Here is a 13,395-nt window from a genome sequence, read left to right as displayed (position 1 = left end):
GTAAATCCATTGTTAATTTTTTTATTATTATGTCGAGGATTTGTGGAGCTTAATGTAGACAATTACGATGAGACCAAGTTCATTATTGGAAAGGCGTTAAATGGAATAAAAAACATTATTGTTCATACTTTAGGAACCACGACCCACGATCCTCCATAATGGTATAATATTATCTACTTTGAGTATAAGGTGTAGTAGCTGTACTTTTGGTTTTCTCGTACCAATAAAGATAGTATTTCTTACTTATAAACTCGTTATCTTTTTTAGTAGATCTAAAAAAGGGATAAATTATAGATTTTCTTCTTTAGATTAAATTATAATCTAGAATATAATCTTTAATTTTAATTTATTTTTGTTTAGTTCAATGAATTTGAGTTACGATGGAAAATGATCGTGATTTATTTTTGTGTTTTCTGATATTTGTGTACGTTAATTTGGGTATCGATATGGATTGATTGAAAGTGATAATGACTCGTTTTTTTATTTTCTGATATCTAGATAAAGAGTTGATAATATCGACATGAAGGGACCGAGCCTTTTTATTTTATATTTTTTTATGTGGTTGGAGTACATTGAGAATGACAACTTCAAATTTCTAGTGCAAAATGAAATGGACAAAGTCCATCTCACTCCAAATGTTAGGTGAAAAAAATTCTTTCATGCTTTTTTATTTTTATTATTATTATTAATTTGCAATATTTATTTTATTTTTTAAAATTATTTTTCACAACAATGAATTGAAAAGTTGTAACTCTCGTGTTCATTAATTCATTAATATCATAATGACGACCAACTAAACCGGAACTTAAAACATTATAAATAATACTCTAAAATTTAAAAAATATAATAAAATCTCCCTGAACCAAAACATATATGGTATAATCTTATCATCCCCATAAAATTCTCGTGGCACAATGAAAAAAGCTTATTTTGTACTTAAACATATATTTCTTCAATCATGACGATGAACGTTGAAACGGGTCGATGCTAATTAGAGAGAGCGGGCATGATCCGAGGGAGAAAGAAGGTGAGGGAGACTGAGAGAGAGAGAGACGACATGATCGATGGAGCTAATGCACGATATTGACTTGGTCGACATGTTCGACTTATCTCGATCATATCTACGTCAAATAAAAACTCAAATCTCAAAACTTAACGAACACACCATACAACAATCGAGAGTAAATATATACTTTTATAATATATATAATTATTTTATTATATATAAGTTCATCAATATGCTATGCCCCAAATAATGTAGATATTATATTACCATATTAAACTGCACAATTTATTTCTTTATTACATTGGAATCAGAACTGGTTTCAGAATGGGCTCCGGCCCAAATACAATGACTTTGCACGTTATGGGCCAAATCAAAGCCCATTAACCGGCCCAATTAAAAACATGTAATTTGTCTAAAAAATACTCTACATTTTCAATAATTTCGACACTACCCTTAGACTTTTAAAAAAAATAAAAATATGGATGGAAACCATTAATATTTTATTTAAAAAATAAATAAACAAGTTTTTTTAATACCTTCAATTTTTTTTTTTTAAATATCTAAGGCAATTTCATTTTCCTGATAAGGTCAGAGGGTAATAGGTATTGCCTTTCCTACCTCTGAAGGTATTTGGGTAATAGTCTCTTTGGGCAAAAACAGGATATGACTACCTTATGATAAGGTAAGGTATGAGGGTAAGGTATGAGGGTAAGGTATGAGGGTAATTAGCACTTTGGGTAAAAACCTGATAGGGCTAACTCATGATAAGGTAAGGTATGATAGAGCAAGACTTAATAAGCTGTTTCCCAGTGCCGCCTCTACACATTGGGAATAGCTTTTATTGCAAGACTTAATAAGCAGTTTCCCTTACTCGCCGCTGCAGTAGCAGTCACCGAAGGAAGTTCCACTAAGCCTTCGGTATTGGTGCACAGTGGATGGTGCCATATATATATATATTTATATATATATATATTCTTATCATCAGCACTAATTGGGAACAAAATATAAATATAGAAAACGGGAAAATTTCTCTACTGAGAGTCCAATCTCCATAACTTCTCTGATCCCATTCGGTACTACAAGTTATTTTAGATTTTCGTTCAATATTCCAATACCAAATTTGAAATAAGAATGTGTTGGGATCCAAACCCGATAGATCTTAATATATGATTATATGCTATGAAAGAACATTTCTATAATTCATAGACCAAAACGGGAAAATTTCTCTACTGAGAGTCCAATCTCCATAACTTCTCTGTTCCCATTCGGTACTACAAGTTATTTTAGATTTTCGTTCAATATTCCAATACCAAATTTGAAATAAGAATGTGTTGGGATCCAAACCCGATAAATCTTAATGATTATATGCTATGAAAGAACATTTTTATAATTCATAGACCAAAACTATAAATTAATATGAATAATCGAGTTTGTATATCCCTAGATTATCTAGAGCTTGACCTAAATAATAAATTATGAGCAATGACATGAGTATGCTATCATTATTTAAATTTATCTTTGATAGGGGGAGAGAATCTATGGGGTAATGAGAGTGTGAGTAGATTAGATTATATGAATATATGGGTCATAAAAGCATATATAAAAGGAATAATGATGATGCTATAAGTTGAATTGCTTTTATTTCATCACTTAGTTGGCTTTAAACAACAATGGTTTGTGAATATATTATATTTTTTTGTCCATTTATGAATTCCCATATTCAAAGTTGATAAGAACAAAAATTAATATCATATAGTTTCTAATATTATATGCTTACATTGAATTGATAATTTTAAATAAAAGAGGCAACTTTCATGTATATTAACGTGGAAATCCAATAATAAGGGGACAAAATTCTTCAATTTTTTAATAAAACAATTTTTTACCAACATAAAATCAACCCCGTAAATGGGACGATCACGAAATGAACCCATATCCCCCTAAAAACCGTACGTGCGAGTCTCCCTGCATGCGTCTCACGTCATTTGGGGTGGCCCAACCCAGCATTCATTCGCAAATCAATCCTGTAGTGAAATTGAGACTGCTTGTCCTCGGAAGCTAATTTGCATGTAGGCAGCGCTGGCTATTGTACCCTTGACTCGAGATCTATTCATTGAATTTAGAATACGTTGGAGTGTTTGTGAGGTGGGTTAGGTTAAATTGCGACATTTTTTAAACTCAACTCAATTGTTAAAACGGTGGATTTTTTCAACCTAAACAACTATTGTTAAATAATAAATTCAACCTAATCCAATCATAAATTTTTTTGACTCGACTCCTTTCTTTAGAGCCCTCGAACAAAGTACACCATTTGTTTGACACTTTCGTCACTTTTTACTACACATTTGAGACTCACAATTCTTTGTTCGATATTTGAAGATTCTATTGTCAGGACTAAGTTTAGAGCATGACTTTCAAACAAAGTACACCCTTTGTTCGATATTTGAGGATTCTATTGTCATGGCTCTTTGTTCGATATTTGAGGATTCTATTGTCATGGCTAAGTTTAGAGTATGGCTCCCGAACAAAGTACACCTTTTGTTCGATATTTGAGGATTCTATTGTCATCGCTAAATTTTGAGAATGGCTCTCGAACAAAGTACACCCTTTGTTCGATATTTGAGAATTCTATTGTCATGGCTAAGTTTAGGGCATGACTCTCGAACAAAGTACACCCTTGTTCGATATTTGAAGATTCTATTGTCATGGATAATTTTAGGGCAAGACTCTGATTCCATGTTACGATACTTAAGTCACTTTTGACTACACCTTCGAGGCTCACATTTCTTTGTTTGATATTTGAGGATTCTATTGTCATGGCTAAGTTTAGGAATCCCGGATTTCTACAATGATATGATATTGTCCACTTTGAGCATAAGGTCATGGTTTTGCTTTGGGCTTCCCAAAAGGTCTCGTAGATTAATGATAAAATTAACAATAAATTCGAGTTGATTCACCCAATCTAATTTTACGAAAACTCATGAATAAAATTCATAAAATTTTCATTTATTTGAATTCAATCCAATTCGAGTTGGGTTGAGTTGATCATATTTTTCAAGTTATCAGATCTTTTGAATATGTTCGAAGATCTAGAAATGATCTTCCAATTTTAAAGAGAGTTTATAAAACTCTTTTTCTAGCAATAATTGAATGAATTTGTTCTATTTCTGAAACGTCATACTTCTTAGAAATAGAAGAGTAAAATACTAGAATATGAAAAGACACAAAGGGGATACGACTAGTTGTCAACTTCTCCCTACCCAAGGTTATATACTGTGAGCCGTTGTTATTTCTCTCTTGCTTGCTTATATAACGTATTTTTCAAAAATTTCTCTTTCGAAAATCTCTCTCTGCCCTCGTTTTCTAAAACCTTATCTTAAAACCGAGGCCAGAAGCTCGAGCATACGTTGTTTGACCGTAAGCGACGCAAGAACGAATTAGCTTAGCTCACTTGATGTTGAAAAGTGAGTGCCGCACAATTGCAAGTCCACTGTCATTAAAAGTGCGATTGTGACAAGTAGTATCAGAGTTAAAGAAACCCAACCTAAAGACCGAAGACAAAAGGGCAAAATAGACATTTACTAAAATATAAAGAGGAAAACAAAGATCCAATTTTTAAACATATAAACTAAAACAAGTTTAGTACATATTGAGACACAATAAGTACCAAAACAAATATAGTTAAGCTTTGCTAAGTACATTTGCTTACCAAAGCTTAAACATTTAGTACATATTAAACCAATGCTTAAACATTTGCTTACTTTCTCCATCATTATCATGATTAAACAGAGAAACAAAACACCATCCATAAACTTGGCTGTCTTTTAATATTGATTATGGCTAACCTTTACATTTAAATACTCAATTATATCTAAATATTTTATTCGAGGCAATCGGATAAGACATATGAAAGGATAAACATGTAAATTTCCCCACATGGGAACTTAAATTTTCATCCTAAATAGTCTCTATTCATCTTTGTTCAATGCATGACATGTTTTACTCTAACGAGCAATAAATTCCTTCACACGAGGATTTGAGTTTTCGTCCCAAACCGTCTCTATACATCTTCGTTTAAAGATGGACATTTTACTTCAACAGGCGATCAGATGAAGTATGTGTAAGGATAAAAGAGTAAATTCCTTCACACGATAACTTAACTTTTCGTCCCAAATATACTCTATCCATCTTCATTCAAGGTATATTTTACTCCAATAAGAGATCGAGTGAAACATATGGAATGATAAATGAGTAAATTTCTTCACACAAGAATTTAAATTTTAATCCCAAACGGTCTCTATTCATTTTTGTAGGCAATTAGGTAAAACATATGGAAGGATAAACATGTAAATTTCTTCACACGGGAACTTAAATTTTCGTCACAAACTGTCTTTATTCATCTTTGTTCAAGGTAGGACATATTTTAGTATAATGGACAATCAAGTTAAACATATGGAAGGATAAACGAGTTATTAGGCGATCGGGTGAAACATATGGAAGAACAAACAAGTAAATTTCTTCACACGAGAACTTAAGTTTTTGTCTCAAATATACTTTTTCCATCTTCGTTCAAGGTAAGACATATTTTACTTTAGGAGATCGGGTAAAACATACGGAAGGATAAACGAGTAAATTCCTTCACACAAGAATTTAAAATTTCATCCCAAAAAGTCTCTATTCATTTTTGTTAAAGGCAAGACATGTTTTACTCGATTGAGGGTAAACATGTAAATTCTTTCACACGAAAACTTGAATTTTCGTCACAAACAGTCATATTTTAATATAATGGGTGATCAAGTTAAACATATGGAAAGATAAACAAGTAAATTTCTTCACGAGAGAACATAAGTTTTCGTCCCAAAGAGTCTGAGTCTCTATGCATGTGATTGAGTAAAAGGAAAGACTAAATCATTAAAGACTCCGAAAGTTATGTTTTTTAAATGGTAAAACATGGGAAATTTCTTAGTTTGTCGGTCATATATAATAATTTATTTAATTAAAAAAGTCTTTGGTTCAATGGAAACCAAATAAGAACAATTAGTGTTCTTAAATCTTTTGATAACTAAAAATATTTTTTATATTAATAAATTTTGGAAAAAGAGGAGGAAACAAAATCTATATGATTTCTTATATATATAAAAATGTACGTTGCGTAAGATCCCATTTTGATTGGAGAAGAGAACGAAACACCCTTTATCCGAGTGTGAAAATCTCTTTCTAAAACACTAGTTTTAAAAACGGGAAAGCTCAGAAGGAAAAGTCCAAAGAGGACAATACCTAAATTTGTTATGGCATGCATGACGAAACGAAAAAAATTACATAAAACAGTAAATGTTCGGTACTAACCTAAGATCTACCAAATTAAATATAGAATAGTATGTGACTTGAGTATTTTAAAAAATACTTGGCAACTATGCATATGTCATGGTATTTAAATGATGCAGCCATCAATTAGGGGTGTCTTGTCTTTACATGAAATATAGAATAGCACGTGATTTGAGTATTTTAAGAAATACTCGGTAAGTGACCCAATATTGGGGTTAGGGAATGCAAAGACATGCAACATGAATGTGACATATCATTTTAAAATCGTATTCTCTTAGGTGACTTTTCTATCCGAGTCATCAAATGTGTATGTACTACCCTATACATGACCGGTACATGTGAATATGGATCCACCAGGAAATTCACACACCTCCTGGGTCTTGTACTAGTTGGACTAGCATCTCTAGTGTTGTTGTCGGACACCCGAAAGAAATAGTGACCGTCGAATCATCATGTTAAACATGACAATCTTTTTTCTTTTCATAACGTACGCATCCGTACTCATCATAAAGAAAAATATTTCGATACATGTGACATACATTTATGCACGAGGTTCCAATTGTTGAGATTTATGCCCTACAGGCTCGTAATTAATTATTTAATTTATAATTATAATTATTATTTGATTTACAATTTAATATTATTCATTATATAAAAATCCAAAATTATTAATATAATCTTGAACGTACGTAGTTGACATACAAAAATATCGTATTCAAGTAATAATCTAAAGGGCTCATAGTATAGGATAAGGTTAGATGTCTTATCCTATTAACAATATTGATACGGTCCACTGTGTAATAGTTACAAATAATTTGATCCAAATTGAGTTCTTACAAAACCAAAGGAGAATTTAGTTTACATTTGAAAATACAAGTGCCGATTTATTTTCTTGTTTAGGAAGCTCGTGAGGTGTTGATGTAAGTAGTAACTTTCTCTCTTAGACTTTTCTTTTTGTTTGTCCTTTCGGAAAGGTTTGAAAAATGGCTCAGTAGCTAAAAAAAAGTTAAGTCGATCTCAATATATGTAACGGCCTAGATCCACCGCTAACAGATATTTTTCTCTTTTCCTTTTTGAGCTTTCCCACGCTTAAGGGGAAGGTTTTTACACCCTGCTCTTTGAGCTTTCCTGGGCGCTTACCCTCAAGACTTTAAAACGCGTCTGCTAGGGAAATGTTTTCACACCCTTATAAAGGGTGGTTTGTTATCCTCCTCAACCAATGTGGGACATCACAATCCACCCCCTTCGAGACCTAGCGTCTTTGCTGGCACTCTTTCCTTCCTCCAATCGATGTGGGACCGCCCCCAAATCCACCCCCTTTTGGGGCCAGCGTCCTTACTGGCACACCTCCTCGTGTCTACCCCTCATTCGGGGAACAGTGAGAAGGCTGGCACATCGTCTGATGTCTGGCTCTGATACCATTTGTAACGGTCCAGATCCACTGCTAGCCGATATTGTCCTTCTTGGGCTTCCCCTCAAGGCTTTAAAATGCGTCTGCTAGGGAAGGACACCCTTATAAATGGTGGGTTGTTCTCCTCCCCAACCAATGTGGGACATCACAATATAAATCAACCATTTTCGAGTCATATCAACGGAGTCAAACCACTAATTTGTCCACACTCTATAAGGATAGAATAAAGAAAGACGGAAAAACCTCCAAAGCCAAAAGTCATAAATGTCTAGGTTGAATTTTAGGGGCATCTTGGTTCAAGGGTTTATCTTCGTTCAACCTAAAATTGTTAAATCATAATTTGTATAAACCTGACTAGATAGTGAAGTATATCGAGAGACCGTAAAACTAATAACTAAATCTGAGTTAGTTTAACTAAACCAAAATCCTTCTCGAATTTCGGTTTAAATTTTTTATTTTTGAAAACCTTTTTAAAAATAATATATTTGTTTAAATCTAAATATATATATATATATATTCAGATACATGCACATATCGCTACTTCTTACGTATTTAATCTTTAAAAAATAGATAAGATAGATAAAATTAAATAATAATATTACATGTCACGCCATTTGAATATAATAATATAATATAAAATGTCGTCTTGTTTATAGAAATTTTAAAATAATTTTTTATTTTTCGAGTAAGGTTGGACACTATAAATTAAATTTTTATTGAAAAAAATAAAAAAAAGATGAGATTTTTGGGAGTGAAGATCACGCGATTCGAAAAGAGCGTGGGAGTATAAAATGAAAGGATTTTGGAGGACCACCCGAAATTTAAGGAGAAGAATTAGAAGTGAAGAGAGAGAAAAAAAGAGAAGAGCGGTTCCCTATGTAACATGACAGACACATCGTGGCCGACAACCATAGGGTGTAACTCTGGGGCTGTGACCTGGACTTGCACGTGAATGTCACCCACCGTCTTCCTCCTCACGCTTTGGCTTTGGTGTTCATTGTTAAGAAACCAAATTAATATTTAATTTAATTTAATTTTTTAGTCAATATTCAAAACCTAAACAATTTTTTTTTTTTTTTTTGATGAAAATTAAACCCACTACCTCCCCACTTGTATTTTTTAATATATATATATATATATATATATATATATATATATATATATATTCGTTTTACTGATAAAATTCATATTGTATATCTCTCACTTCAATTATTCGAGACTATATGAAAGACAAAAAATTGTTTCTATACCTAAAGTGGGTGAGAGGAACGGTGAAAAATGACAATAATAGTGGAAACCTACCACCGAGGTCATTAGAATATTAAAAAAATAAATTTATTAGACAAAGAAAAAAGAATAAAAACGCTTTTACGCGAAAATACACTTAATTCGTTTATGAATAATAAATGATGGGACGCTCGACTTATCCTACTTTAGTATTGTTTTCATTGCTCTTCTAAGACGTGATCTCATAGCTGTACTATGCTATATATTATTAGTTACACTGAAACCAATCATGATAGTGTCTCTTACTTATATACTCATGATCTTCCTTTTAACTAGTTAATGTGGAAGTCCAACAATCCTCCTACACACCATTGAGCCTACCCTAGACGAGACCTCCAATAAAACTCTAGCACGAATCCTGACGAGGCTCGCAACTTCTTTTCTGGAGCATGTTGCTAGTCCAACAAGACCCTAACTAGTACGAATCTTCACGAGGCTCACACTTCTTCTTTGGACAACATTGCTAGTCCAATACAACTTTACTCTAGCACAGATCTTCACGAGGCCTCGCAACTTCTTATTTGGAACACATTGCTAGTCCAATAAAACTCTACCCTAACACGAATCTTCACGAGTCTCACAACTTGTTCTCTATAGCACATTGCTAGTCCAGTACAATTGTACTCTAGCACAGATCTTTACGAGGCTCACAACTTCTTCTCTAGAGCACATTGCTAATCCAATAAAACTCTACCCTAGTACGGATCTTACGAGACTCACAACTTCTTCTCTAGAGTACATTTCTAATCCAATACAACTTTACTCTAGCACGGATCTTTACGAGACTCACAACTTCTTCTCTAGAACACATTGCTAGTCTAATAAAACTCAACCCTAGTATGGATCTTTACGAGACTCACAACTTCTTCTCTAGAGTACATTTCTAGTCGAGTACAACTTTACTCTAGCACGAATCTTCACGAGTCTCACAACTTCTTCTCTAGAGAATATTACCAGTCCAACAAAATCCTACCCTAGCACAAATCTTCACAAGGCTCACAACTTCTTCGTTTAGCAATTAAGAATTCTATTAATATAACTATATTAAGATAATAGCATGACTCTGATACCATTATTGGAACAACAAATCTCCACAATAGTACGATATCATCCACTTTGAACATAACCAATCATCACATTATTTTTGGTCTTTCCAAAAATTTTCGTACAACATGCTCATGTTCAACCAATTTTAAAATCGATGTAAATTAAATTACAAATATATATATATATATTTTAAAAAAGAAACATTGGGTTATAAATTAATATTTAGTACGAGGTACATAGCTCCAATCTTAGGAAGTATTATAAAAATAATATAATTGAGCTAAGTTGTTGCTTGAATCTTCAGCTAGACATTATTAGATTTTGACAAGCTACAAAGCCCTAGCCATTGCTTATTTAATAATTACTTTATTTTTTATTTTTTAATATAATGTTCGTTTCTATAAAGGAAATCTTATCTGAATAAGAATTTGTGCCAATGTGTGTTTAGTTCTTTAATTTACTCTTTAATTGAGAAAAAAACATATATTTAAATTAATAATTGGCTAACTTTTTATTTATTTATTTTAATTTAAAGTTGGACTAATATTCTCTCTTCTTGGTAAACCCTAATTTTTCGAAAAATGAATCAGAGTTTTTTTCAAATGAAAAGGTGTAGTTTGGAACCACTCGAGATTATACGTATTTAAAGGGATTGCTGATGCATTAATCCATTGCTCGTTAAGTTGGACTCGAGATTATTGTGTGTAAAATTTTTCCATCCTTAACGACATTTACTAGAGGTGTTAAAAAAATTCGATGAAATAAAAAACCCGACCAACCCAACCTAATTTAAACAGACACAATTTGAGTTGGGTTAGGTTTCAATAATGAACTGTCCTCTTAAAATTAGAATGGATTAAACGAAATGAAAATTGTTAATTTTAAAATATAATTTTATTGAAAGATAATTTTTCAAATATATATATTCAAATTGAGTTGCGAATTTTAATTAACTATTTGAAAATAAATAAATAGATATTTTACCGATTAATATTTTACTAGGAGTGTACATTCAACCTAACAACCACCCGGATCAACCCAATCTGGTTGGATTGGATGAGCATTTTGGATAGAGTTTGGTTCATTTTTTCTGAACCCGAACTGAATCGATTTAGTTTCGGGTTCGTGAGACAAAACCTTTGGGTTGACCCAAGCCAAATAAAAATATATAAAATATATTAAGAATCTTTCCATAAAATGATTTTACTTTTATTAAAAAAAAAATATTTAAATAAATGACCCGAACAACTTGAACTAAACCAACCCATAAAAATTTATGGTTGGGTTCACAATTTAATAAGGGTTATTTAGGTGGACAAATTTACAACACGAAAATTAGGTCATGTCTAAAACAAATGTCCCAATCTGGTCCAACCCAATCCAACCCACGAACCAAACACGAATTATTAACCTAACTATATATATATATATATATATATAATCCAATCCAAACATAGATTACAAATTTGAGATTTCTTCTAAAAACAAAATCTAAAAATAAATTGAACCAAAAGCAATGGATATTGGTTGGTCAAACCCTAAATAGGGTGGTTGGACATATCAATCTCCCCATTATTGGCTTATTCCATACAAAAATAATAATTATACTCCATTAAACATAATTTATACTCATATTTAGAACCCCATTAATTATTTATTTTAAACTTTTGTCTCATTCATAAACAAATGGATTAGATTGAGAATAAAAAAAAATTATATATTAAATTACAATTAATTAACAAATCAGATAGGTTTAGGACGGTAGATCAAAACATTTGTGTCTTAACTAGTTGAGATATGTTTAGATTAAAGATCAAATTTGTTTATCGACTATAAACCCCAAGGCGTTACGTCGACCAAATTGCTATAGATTTCGACATGTTAAAATTTACGAGCATGAAGCTTGAAGACCCTAATGCATTTCGATCTCGAGGCCTTCAATTGTCTTTCCTCTTAGATTTCGAGTTTATTTTTGTTGGATAATTTAGGGAATGATCATGAGTTTATAAACAAAGAATACTCTCTTCATTAGTATGAGGCCTTTTGGGGAAGCCTAAAGTAAAGCCATGAGAGCTTGTGCTCAAAGTGGACAATATCATACCATTGTGGAGAGTCGTGTTCGTCTAACATGGTATCAAAGTCATGTCATAAACTTAGTCATGTCAATAGATTGGTAAATCCTCAAATGTCGAACAAAGGACTCCAAAAAGAAAAAGGAGTCAAGCCTCCTCGAAGGTACGAAGGTAGTAAAAAATGACTAAGACTCAAAGGAGTCGAGACTCGATTAAGAAGAGGCGTGCTTACGTAGAGGAAAGGTGTTGGATGAAGAAAGTCTCACATTGGCTAATCGAGGGGAGGCATGCTTTCGTAAGTGTTCGTCTAACAATTCCAATAGTTGTCACACGTGAGATCTGACCATCTTCCTCCTAGTATTATTGCTCTCTAGAGGAAGAAAAGTTTAGTGGGCTTTCCTTGCAAAACCGAAGAATGTCGAACCCTAGATGAGCTGCAAAGTTTCACCTACGCTACGATTTCATAAGATTGAACGTTTTCTTGGTCGAGGTTAAATTATTATTTATATAAAAGTTCAATATCCAATATATACATGTAAGGTCTAAAATTTGTGAGTCCCATCGTAACCTAACCGAGTCCACCAATATAAAAATGGCCGGCCAAAGGTAGGATAAAGGGAACAAAAGTGGGACCCAGCCGCCGCAGGTGGAAGCCCACTTGTCCAACTCCAGCCCTCCATTGTTCTTTAATTTTAAAAAGAGAAAAAGAAAAATAAATAAATAAATAAATAAAAAGGTTGCCCTAATCTTAGTACTAAACCCTAACTCATGGTCAAACTCGTTCTAAACCCTGGTTAACTAATTTGTTTAGGCCATTAAATTCCGACTAAATTAATAAAAATATCTCATAATGGTGTATTTTGTCCGAAGAATACAACCTTTTAAAAATAATATTCTCACCCTTAAAAAAAATATTTAATTATTAATATTTTGTTTCAAAAATACTCTTCAACTTTAAATTTATTTTATTTTATAATTTTTTTAATAGTTATTCTCCAACTATTTAATTTTTTTTTAAACTATTCAAACCTAATTTTCAATATACACGAAAGAATGACCTAAAATTACGTCGGAATGAGATGATCATGAAAATATGATGGTTAAGGAATACTTACGAATTGATAGATGTTATCTATACCAACAAGGTGCACATTTCTTTTTCAGTAACTTAATTACTGAGAAACTCCAAAGTTTCACCTCGGACTGACCTAACATAAATAATAAAGATTTATCTAACATGAAAGTAA

The sequence above is a fragment of the Cucurbita maxima genome, unplaced genomic scaffold (assembly GCF_002738345.1).
Source record: "Cucurbita maxima cultivar Rimu unplaced genomic scaffold, Cmax_1.0 Cma_Scf00032, whole genome shotgun sequence".
Classification (NCBI taxonomy): domain Eukaryota; kingdom Viridiplantae; phylum Streptophyta; class Magnoliopsida; order Cucurbitales; family Cucurbitaceae; genus Cucurbita; species Cucurbita maxima.
This window is presented reverse-complemented; position numbering follows the sequence as displayed.